Here is an 11,208-nt window from a genome sequence, read left to right on the forward strand (position 1 = left end):
AGGCTGTATAACTACTGGCATCACCACAGCTCTAAGTTCTGTTCAGTGTACTTTCTCTCTTAAGCGTGTCACATATAAAAGACATAACTTGCATGGAAGATTTTGCATGTGGCAACAGAATTTTACTGTGATGGTGTTTGTCTACGTTCCAGATTTTCATGGCACCTAACACATATGACTGACGGCAGCATGGCAAGATTTTCCATAGTAAAAATGACGTTTCTTAAATTTCATTGATTTTCTTAGGTGTCCTTGTATTCCTATACCTAAATGTACATAGGAATGGCTTAAATATCGGCTGGCATTCACCCTGTGATTAAAAATATTGGCCACCATACAGGAGAGATATTTATAGAGAGAATAGTTCCAGGAACAGACTCTGTTGATGCAGGACATAGAAAAACCTCCTTCACGCCCCACATCCCTCCTGGCACCCATGGCCATTATTGGGGTCTCAGCGTTGGCCTGAGGATCTAAGTTTGCAGCCCAAGGAGAGAGAGAAGCGACTCTCAGGGCTCGTGAGGTCAGGGTGCTCCAAGTTTCTCCACTGTTGTAAGCAGCAGGGTCCCCAAACCGGAAGAGGACAGAACAGTGGTATCATCGTAGGGCAGTACTTTAAAGAATGATGAGGTGAATCATGTGCGGTAGAAAAAAATACCACCTACCCAAATGTATTTCTTTGTCAAGAGTGTGTCTGCATGTGTGTGAGAATTGAGTGTGTGTGCGTGTGTACATGTGTGATACTGTGTGCATGCATAGTGTGGGGGAGTGTGTGTGTCTGTGTCCCATTTCTCGATGTCCCTGGCCTCCAACCACCGCAAAGAGGGCACCGTCCACTGTGCCTTTTGGGGGCCACAGCTGCATTTATCTAACGTTGAATTCAACTGTCCCCATGGACTCCGTCTTCCTCCCCTGGTAAAAACTTTTGGAGGATGGTTCCTCGTGAGAAGTCAGAAAAAATGCGGAGAAATGAAACATCGTACAGGAGGCACCAGTGAGGGTGAAAAAAATCACAGTTCTGGCTGGAGGAAAGTAGAAGCACCATTAGTGTCCTGGATTCCTCTTCTGAATCTGGACACCACCCCTGTGCAGAGTTTAAGTCAAAACTCCAGGCTGAATACTAAAAAGGAAGCACAGTTTGGAAAGATAGTTTTGAAAAACTCAAGGGAAAGTCACATAAGTCTTAAGAAAAGTGGTTTCATTCTGTGATGCACGACTGAGAAATAAAGTTCTTTAATCTGTATGTCTGCTATCAGGCAATTTATAGATGCTTCGTCTAGCATTGGGACATAAGATGAATGACAGGGATAAAAGGAATACATGGGCTGGCTTTAAATGAGAGCTTTTTCAGGAGAAAACTGTGACAAGGTTGTACGTCCATTCAATGGGATTTATTTTCTAAGCAAGAGCTGTTTGGAAGATTCAGCATAAATATGAAAAGCTCATCCCCAAAGGGCATGAACCTGCTTGCCATAAGGGACTTTTCTTCTTTGAAACAGAAGTGTATTCATATATTCTTTACTCTAATGTGTATTATGTATATCTTGTACTTGGAAGGTGAAAATTATGCCTTGTATATATGATTGTGTGCCTCGCTGTAAAATAAAAAGTGTACCTGCTAAAATCCCAGCAGTTTGTTACTATGCTCAACATTTTTTCTTTTTCTTTCTTTCTTTCTTTTTTTTTTGTCTTTTTGCCTTTTCTAGGGCCACTCCCATAGCACATGGAGGTTCCCAGGATAGGGGTTGAAATGGTGTAGCCGCCAGCCTACGTCACAGCCACAGCAACGTGAGATCCGAGCCAAGTCTGCGACCTACACCACAGCTCACGGCAACACTGGATCCTTAACCCACCGAGCAAGGCCAGGGATCGAACCCACAACCTCAGGGTTTCTAGTCCGATTTGTTAACCACTGCTCCACGACAGGAACGCCTCAACATTTATTCTTTAATGGCTTCAGTGATGCTTCACTTCAGCAAGAATGATGCTCGCTGTCTCTCAGAATATAAACTGTGGCTTTAACTTTCCACCCTTGATAAAGTTGTGGATGATTAATGGAAAGGAATGAAATATGTAGGAGTCTAAACTGTGTATGAACTTAAATTCCCCAACCTATTCATCACCTAGGAAAAGGCACCAGTTTCCACATTAATGCCACCAAGATCCCAGAATCAGTATTATTATTGACTTCCCTATGAAAAAATGCAAAATTCAAAATCAAACCATCCCACCAATAAAAACATGAAAAAAAAATCAAACACTTCTGGAAACATAATCAGCCTTCTGCCCTGTAATAAAATCAACCATGTCACTGCCATGAATTGTTTCTCAACCTCATGGTATTTGAACACAATTAACAAAGACCAATTTAAAAATCAGTATTTTGGGGAGACGGATAACTGAGGAGATTGGGATTAAAATATACACACTACTATGTCTAAAATAAATAACCCACAAAGACCTGATGTACAGCACAGGGAAGTATACTCAAAGTCTTGTAATAACCTATAATGAATATAGGTTAAAAGAATATATATATATATTTATATATAACATCTATATAACTGAATCACTTTACTGTATACCCTACACTAACACAACATTGAAAATCAACTATATTTCAATTAAAAAAATTTAAAAATCAGTATCTTTTGGTAAATAAAAACAAAAACTCAGGGAAGTGAACTGAAAAGGGGACGCCTTTTGCTAATTGAGGAGAACGAGTAGCAAGACTTTTTTAAAACAGCTGGAGTTCCTGTTGTGGTTCAGTGGGATAAGAACCCTGACACAGTGTCTGTGAAGGTGTGGGTTTGATACCCGGCCTCACTCAGTGGGTTAAGGATCCAGCATTGCCTAGCCTGAGAACTGCCTAGCCTGGGAACTTGCGAATGCCACAGGTACGGCTTTTAAAATAAAATAGTAAATTTCTCATTCCTGTTTATGTTTATTGGCAGCTCATTCTTTCATTAGGGGTTAGAGCTTGTGTGCTCTAAGTCTCCATTTCGTGTAGATTCTTTGTTTAATAAAATAGGGACCAAATAAGATTGGGAAAAGTCTAAAGAAGGAAATAGTTTTACATTGGAAACAAAATCCTTTCCTTGGGTGGATGCTATATATTTGGTTGTAAAAGTGTTGGAATATGTTAATCATGACTGGAAATTAATTTCTAAGGAAATTGTTAATATGCTTGCCTGGAGGGGAAACTCAATAGGCAGCAAGTTTTAGGCATTATAATATCTCCTCTCTATAATTAATTTACAGCACTATGCATTCTAGCAGATGGTGTCCAGGTTTGGAGAAACAACAAACAAACATTATAATTGGATGGCTTTGAATAACTGGTGCTTGAGAGGATGTTGATTCATATTTATGCCAGGAATCCTACTAGATTCTGGAGAGACAGGTAAACAAAACAGGTACACTTTTGATGCTTACAGTCTAAGAAAAGCAAGCAACTGAAGAAATAATTACCAGGTATTGCAATGGAAGCACAAATTGGTAGGATGCAGCCATGATGAGAGGTCTATCCATCCTAGACATATTTTTTAAATTGCTTTATCTATGTCTTCAATCTATTAGAAAAGGGAAAATAACAGCCTTCCAATAATTAGAGATAGCTAAAATGACAACTACTAAATAGCATAAGTGATTCTTTGAGCTTCAAACTGTCAAGGAAGCTAACGTGTTGGAAGCCAAATCATTAGGAACAGCATATGACCTTGACATGAGCTATGCCATAAAGGTGTATATAAAACACAGACCAAACTCCAGGGTCTAAAGAAGTTGATTTAATGTTTTTAACTGGACTTGGAAAATGAAGAGTTAAAACGGCTGGTCTGCAACCAGTTCATTGCCCATGTAAAGGAGACCCCTAGACAAGGGGTGGGGGTGGGGAGGAATGGAGCCAGTGACTGCTTCTCCACTGGACCCCTGACAGCTACTGATTTTTGCTTCATGGACGAGAACCTATCGGCAGGATGTCCTTGGCAGGATGTCTCCGACTAGAGGATTACTTGGAATAAACCTATAATCCATGGGTTTTAAGGCAGGTATAAAATGGATATATTTCATAACTTAAATATTTTCCATGAAGCGACCTGAATAATAATGTCACTTAGAGGAAGAGAGTCCACCTCTGATGTAGGAGGAAGGAGCAAGGAACCACACTTGGGGTCCAGAGGTCTCTCTACTTCATCGAAGCTGTAGACTTCCTGTATTCTTGAAATTACCAGTAAAACTTGATATTTCCATGTCATAATGCACCCCAGCCAGCCATCAGGCTAATAATGTGTAGTTTAAGCCTGAGAGTTATGTACTAGAGGAAAATATCAGTTAATTTTTTTTTTTCTTTTTAGGGCCACACCCATGGCATGTGGAAATTCCCAGGCTGAGCGTCAAATCAGAGCTACAGGCGCCAGCCTACACCACAGCCACAGCCACAGCAATGCTGAATCCAAGCCACATCTGTGACCTACACCACAGCTCACGGAGATGCCGGATCCCCAACCCACTGAGCAAAGCCAGGGATCGAACCCACACCTCCACGGATCCTAGTCAGGTTTGTTAACCACTGAGCCACGAAGGGAACTCCCAATTTTTGATTTAAAAGAACAACGCTGCCCTGGCAACATATAGTATTAATAATTATAAAACTTTACATTTATGGCCATACTAAGTGCTTTAGAGGTCCTGAGTTACTACTCTCAACAACCTGATTGTGTGAAATACAGATGTCATGTAAATCTGCCAGTGCCACATGTTAGCAAGTGGCAGAGGTGGAAAAAATGAGATTATTGCATGCAAAATGATGGGCTCTTTCAGGGTCCGTGTTCACGGGAGGTTGGCATATTGCAACAGATGAAAGTGGGCTGGTAAAAACCAGCACAGACTTGGGAATTAGATGGCCTGGTTTTAAATCCCAGCTCCATTTGCGATTTGTGTGTTCTTGTGCAAGATATTAGCTTTGCTGCACTACAGCACCCTCTGTAAAATATTGACAGAAAGAATACCCAGCACCTAGGATTTTTGGGCTCATCCAACTGTAGTCCCTATTCAGTAAGTGTTAGTTAATACAATAATTATTATTCTCAACTAGCCTCACTGCTGAAACATTGGATTTCATCATGTCTATGCTTTTTCCCAATTCTGACATGGCACAACTCAGATTCCCGCAGGCTTCTGCACGTAACCACATGACAGATGTGGGCACACGCTGGGGACACAAGTCATTTCCACTGTCTTCTCCTTCCCATCAGGAGTTGTAAATAAAACTTGGAAACGACCATGTCTTGGGGAGGGGGTCTGAGGCCCCTAGCATGAAACCCAGTCTTTGTCTCCCAGCATCATGAGAAACCCAGTCCAATGGCTTTGTTTTCTTCGCCAAACCTAGAAGACAGTAGTTCCTGACAAGGTGCCTTAATCCCCATTGCTTGATCCTTCCTGTGGGTGAGAGTTTGGGAAAGGACTGATGGGTCACATTCTTACCTGAAGGGATGACTGGAAGCTGGGTCCTAAGGCACAGGGGCTTTGTTTGCAATGCAGCTAAGGGATGCTGAGGGTCCCAGACGATAGACTTGGGTAGGTTCCTCACTCAGATGGTGATGTCAGGGCTGCTTCGCTCCTCTTATCTCTGTCCTTTGCCTGTGTGTTGCCTTCAATTCCAGGCTCTCTCTCTCTGAGCACAGTACTGGCAGCTCCAGGCTCACAGGGATCCGACAGCTCATGGTACCCAAGTAACAGAGAGACCCTCTCTTTTCCAGTGCCCAGCATCCAAGGAAGGGATTCCAGTGGCCTTTCCCCCTGAATCAGGCTCTGTTATGGGGGAGGTGGTACTCCAGCTGGTCAGGCTTCATGTATGGCCTCTCATCCTCATGTTAGCACGGGGGAGTCGGGGAGGGTCAGTTTGCCTTGAACGTCATAGAATGTCTTTCCATTGGAAAGAGGGATCTGCTGCCAGAGAAGGGCAAAGAAACTCAAGCAAGAGAAATACATCCATCTACCAGCGTACCCATCTAGTCAAACTCTTGCCCTTTCTTCAATGGCTCTAAAGAAGAAAGAGGAAGAAACTGGTGGGAACAGACAAGGGGGCGGGGGAGGGGGCACTGCAGCTTTGAAGGGGATGTGCCTGTAAAAAGTCTCTACAGGAGGAGTGAGGGCGGGTGGGGTGAGTGCAGGAGGGGGTGAGGTGTGGGAGGAGAATAGCCGTCCAAGGAGAGGTACCGTAGGACCAGCACATGGCATCCTGACAACCATGTCCTTTCTCTCCTCTCTTCTGGGAACTGGGCTCCAGACTTACATGTCGCCAAGAAGAAAACCCACATGAAACGTATTTATACTCCTGGGTACTAATTCCAAATAGCAAGCAATTAGTATTCAAATTTATAAATTTTGTATTAATAGAAGAGACTAGGATAGTCTTAAAATTAGTAAGTAAAATTGACACCGGAGCCATGGAATAATTTATACCTTTGAAGGGTTCTAACACCGACATTATTCTATAAAAGGCACAAGGTAACATTTGTTAGGAAAAAAATTAATATTTGCGGGTGTTGGAATAACACTAACAGTGGCACCATTAATACAGAACACGGTGTACCGTTGCTCACTCCTGCTGGCTAAATTAGCCTGCTTGCACCTGCCATACTTTCCGTGTCTTACAACTTTTTATATCTTCCATAAAGATGAGACTTCGTCATACGATGGCTATTTATAGCTACATTTATCCTGCAGCTCCCGGGCCTAAATTAGACATCATGTCAAGGAGGATGATCCAGGCATTTCGTTGCCACAGAGAAGAGATTAGGATAAGGGACAGTGAGGGGAAAACATGTCAAATAAGGTGTCTTCCATCTGGACACGGAGAAGAGGGTCCTGCCCTTTTCCCTGTAACCCAACACAGAAGTGGAACACATGCCAGCTGGAGCGTGTTTCCATTTGAGTGAAAATTAAGAGTGTTTGTATTCTGAGATAATTTGAGGATAGTACACCAATAAACACTAAATAGATTTTTTTTTTTTTAGTGATGGCTTTTTTTTTTTTTTTTGGTAAAAGATTTTTTTCCATAGCCCGTTTTCATTTTTGAGTTCTGCCTAGAGAAACACACTGTGATGAGATGACCCCCTCAAGGTTCTTCGCTGGCTATGCTTTCTTTATTCTGTAATGTGTTTCCCTTTAACTTTACTTTCAGATTTAAAAATAGACCTAAGTGTTCCTTTAAGTTATGTTTTGACATTGTTGCTCTGTACATCAGCATTTGGTCCTCAGGATTACTTTTTAAAGACTACAGGTTATCTTTATTTAGATCGATATTCAGGCAAAATTTATTTGGCTTATGGAAATGTTCTTGATTATGTCATTCAAAGTTCGTTCAAATGCAGTTAAGGACTTAATAACCCAAATGTGAGCCAGCATTATCTTTACTATGAACTGCTTTGGTCAAGGCTTTCAAGCACCACTAGACTTTCATGTTTTGAGATTTCAGCTGCACGTCGAACTGGGTTTTCCTGCCATGTCCACTTGAGCAGCCTTTGCTTGTGCCTTACTAAACATGAACTTGGAACAGATCCTAAGTGGAAATCCATGGGTAAAGTATTAGCTGTCTCACATCACACCTTCCACATCCTAGGAACACAGAAGAAACAAAGATCCAGCCATCTACAGTGTATCTACAAGCAACCTTTTTGGTTTTTAAGGAGAAACCCAGGATGTACGTAGTTTAACTGGCGAGTAGCCCCAGCTCATTGATCCTTTTCATACTTTTGCCTTGGAAATTCACATAGCATATGCGATAATAAAAAAATATTTTTAATGTTGGACTCATGGTAACAGATGATATTTTCCAAAATGGTACAATAGTACCTTTCATTCCAAGCGACCGTCATACAATGTGGTTGATCTTGGCGTTTTCCCATCTATTGCTGGGTCCATGTCCCTCCCTTGAAACTGGACAAGCCAGGATTTCTGCCTCAGTCCCTAGAATGTGGTGAAAAGGAAGCCACGAGATCTCTGAGACTGAATGGTAAAATACCAGGTAATTCTGCCCTTCTCCTTTGAGATGTTTGCACTTGGAACCAGCTGCCATCTTGGGAGGAAGCCCAAACCAGCCCTTGGAGGGGCTACGTGGAGAGGCTGTGGGTAAGTGCAGGAGCCCAGCTGAGGCCCCAGCCACCCATGGCATCACCTGCCAGACCATGGTTCCGGCGCCTAGATATGAAGTCACTCCCCACCCGAGAACCACATGTTGGGAAGCAGAGCAAGCCACCTGCTGCCTCCAAAGTCCTCTCCCACAGAATCCTTGTCAAGCGTCCACCAAAAAAGGGGACACACACAGATAGAAGCAGGCAGAGTTAACTAGCTCGCCCCACCCCGCTCACCTCTCCATGCTGCAGATGGAGAAACTTCCCCTCAGTGACAGGGAGGCTCATCCTCAGCGGATTCAGCCTTTCTTCCAAACCTTGTTACATCACCGAGTCCCACCTTCTCTAAGGAATAGCAATACACAAGGGCTAGGTCTTCTAAAAACTCACATGGGATTCCCTTCTCTTCCGCTACTGCTGGACCACAAGCAGCAGTTGAGGAAGATGTAACAGGACAGCTGAGTGCAGGAGATAAACTGCAGATACTTGTTACCAATGGAAACCAGGAATTCCCGTTGTGGCACAGTGGAAATAAATCCGACTTGGAACCATGAGGTTGTGGGTTCGATCCCTGGCCTCGATCAGTGGGTTAAGGATCTGGCATTGACATGAGCTGTGGTGTAGGTTGCAGACATGATTCAGATCCTGCGTTGCTGTGGCTGTGGCGTAGGCCAGCAACTGTAGCTCTGATTCGACCCCTAGCCTGGGAACCTCCATATGCCACAGGTGCGGCCCTATAAAGACAAACAAAAAGCAAAAAACAAAAAAACCCAATGGAAACCAGCCATGAATGTAGGCATTTTATGAGGACACAGAAAGTATGTTTCTTGAAGACATTGATAGTGTGCCTGTCACAATAACTTGCAAAAACTAATTTACCATTGATGATGGTCTCAGGGTTCTAGATATGATTGTATCAGATTACGCAAATGCTGTCACTGACAACATTGTAGGAAAGTTGAAAGACGGTGTGTTTGTGAGCCGGGCAATTTGGAATCACCTCCATGAATGACCTTGATGACTTTGAACATGATGACTTTGAACATGCTATTGGAGAGTTATCAGGCCTGGTTTCTTTCAGCTCTAAAAAAGAAAAAAGACAAAAAAAGATGAAAGTGTCCATTTGATAATCTGCTATTGAATCAGATTGTTTGAACTTTTGAGTTAGAAATCAGAAATACAGAGAGATATGTACTTTTTTGGTACAATGTTGAATAAATTTCCCAAGACAAATGATATAGTGTTTAATAGTCCAAACGAAGCATCAAAGAGCCCGTAATTCTTTGCCCTCAGAGTAATGGCCATTTTTTTGATCTGAATCAATGGCAGGTGTGATATTAGGACAGAGGACTCAGTACAAGAGCAGGTTATTAAAGCTTTAAAGCTTAAGGAGGGCAGGAGTGCTCACCAGCTCTTTAAAACTCAAAATATCTTGAGCGTAGTTTATAGTAACTTTCCTTTAAGACTGATAATAGATTTTCCGGCAAAACTATAAGGGAGAGGGGCTGGCGGTGGAAGAAGAGTTTATTTCCATTATTCTCCACACCAGAGAGGCTGTAAGTAACTTATATGCATAGAAGCATTATTTCATTACTTAACATAAATATCTGTGATCTCTGTACACACACTCACGCCCACATCCACACACTCAAACCGTGACCCGGAGGCATGAACTGCAAATCCTCCCACCCACACTGCTGCACAAAGAGCCTCTGGGGACAGGATGGCGCCCCCAGCATGGGTGCGAGCTGCCTGGCTGCACAGAGGGGAGGAGCTGGCAGAGGCGCCTGGGCGCCCGCCGCAGGGGCAGGGGCAGCGAGGAGACAGCAGGCCTGCCCTGGTGGAGGCCTGGTGGGACTTCTGGGCAGACTCTCATTCCTGGCCAATCCTTCCCTGCAACTAAGCATGCGCCAGAATTCCAATGATGAAGGGGCGATGCAGTGGTGACATGGGGAAGAAATCTAAGATGCAATGAATGATTTGGAAGAGATGAAAATGACCTGAGCTTGTAGCTTTGGGAAAGCTGTTTTATGCACATAGTTTTGTTTATTTAGAAAATGGAAAGAAAGTTGAAACTGTTTGCTTTGGATATTGGATTATCCTATGAGTTTACATCACTTTACTTGTAGTAAATGTTTCTCAACAACACCCACGTGTATGTGTGTATACATACATGTCTACATGCGAGAGGCAACCTCCATAAGTATTAATACCACCGTCTGACTGGCATCACTGCCCTGTTGCTAGAAAACTGCCCAGGTTGATTTGAACAGTGGGGCATTTAATATAGAGTCTTTGAGTTACCTCTCTGAACCAACTGAATGCAGCCATAAAAAGCAAAAAAAAAAAAAAAAGTATAGAAATCTAGATGCTCAAGAAATTCCAATCAAAACTCTGGTGTCGCCCAAGTATGCTATGTTTATATCTTCAGGGTTAAAAACAACAGACGAAAACTGAGGTTTTTGGGGAAAGCATCAGAAAGAGAATGGCTGTGTGTACACGTATAACTGAATCACTCTGTTGTACAGCAGAAACGACCACAACCTTGTAAATCAGCTACATATCAATGAAACTTTAAAAGTGGGAAAAAAAAATCTGAGGTCATGTTTGTCTTGTTTTCTCCATAGGACCTGGCAAAGCACCTTGCACTTCATAGGTGCTTTAAAAAGACTTGTCTGAGAAGTAAACAAACAGAGTGGAATGAAGTGGTTCTTATTACAATCATTTTCGTACGGAGAATTCAGACTTCAAATTTGAGAACCAACAAATTCTGGAATATTAGCTTGGGTTTCATTTTAGACATATTAAAATCACAGGCAAAAAGCATCCAAACGGCATTGTATTAACTCCTGTGAGTCTAAAGATGGTGGAGAAAGTCTAAAATCTGACTCCATAGAAGCCCAGGAATTCAATGTTTAATTCAACTCTGGGGAGTCCGCCACGAGTCTACGTCAACCTCGTGTCCTGAGTATTCCCAGGATGGTCTCCGTTGTCAACCCCAGATCAGGTCTCAGTTTTGTAGATGCAGAGAAGGTGCTCACTCTTTTCCTGGCCAGACGTGGATCCAGGCAGA

Source organism: Phacochoerus africanus, chromosome 6 (genome assembly GCF_016906955.1).
Source record: "Phacochoerus africanus isolate WHEZ1 chromosome 6, ROS_Pafr_v1, whole genome shotgun sequence".
Lineage (NCBI taxonomy): Eukaryota > Metazoa > Chordata > Mammalia > Artiodactyla > Suidae > Phacochoerus > Phacochoerus africanus.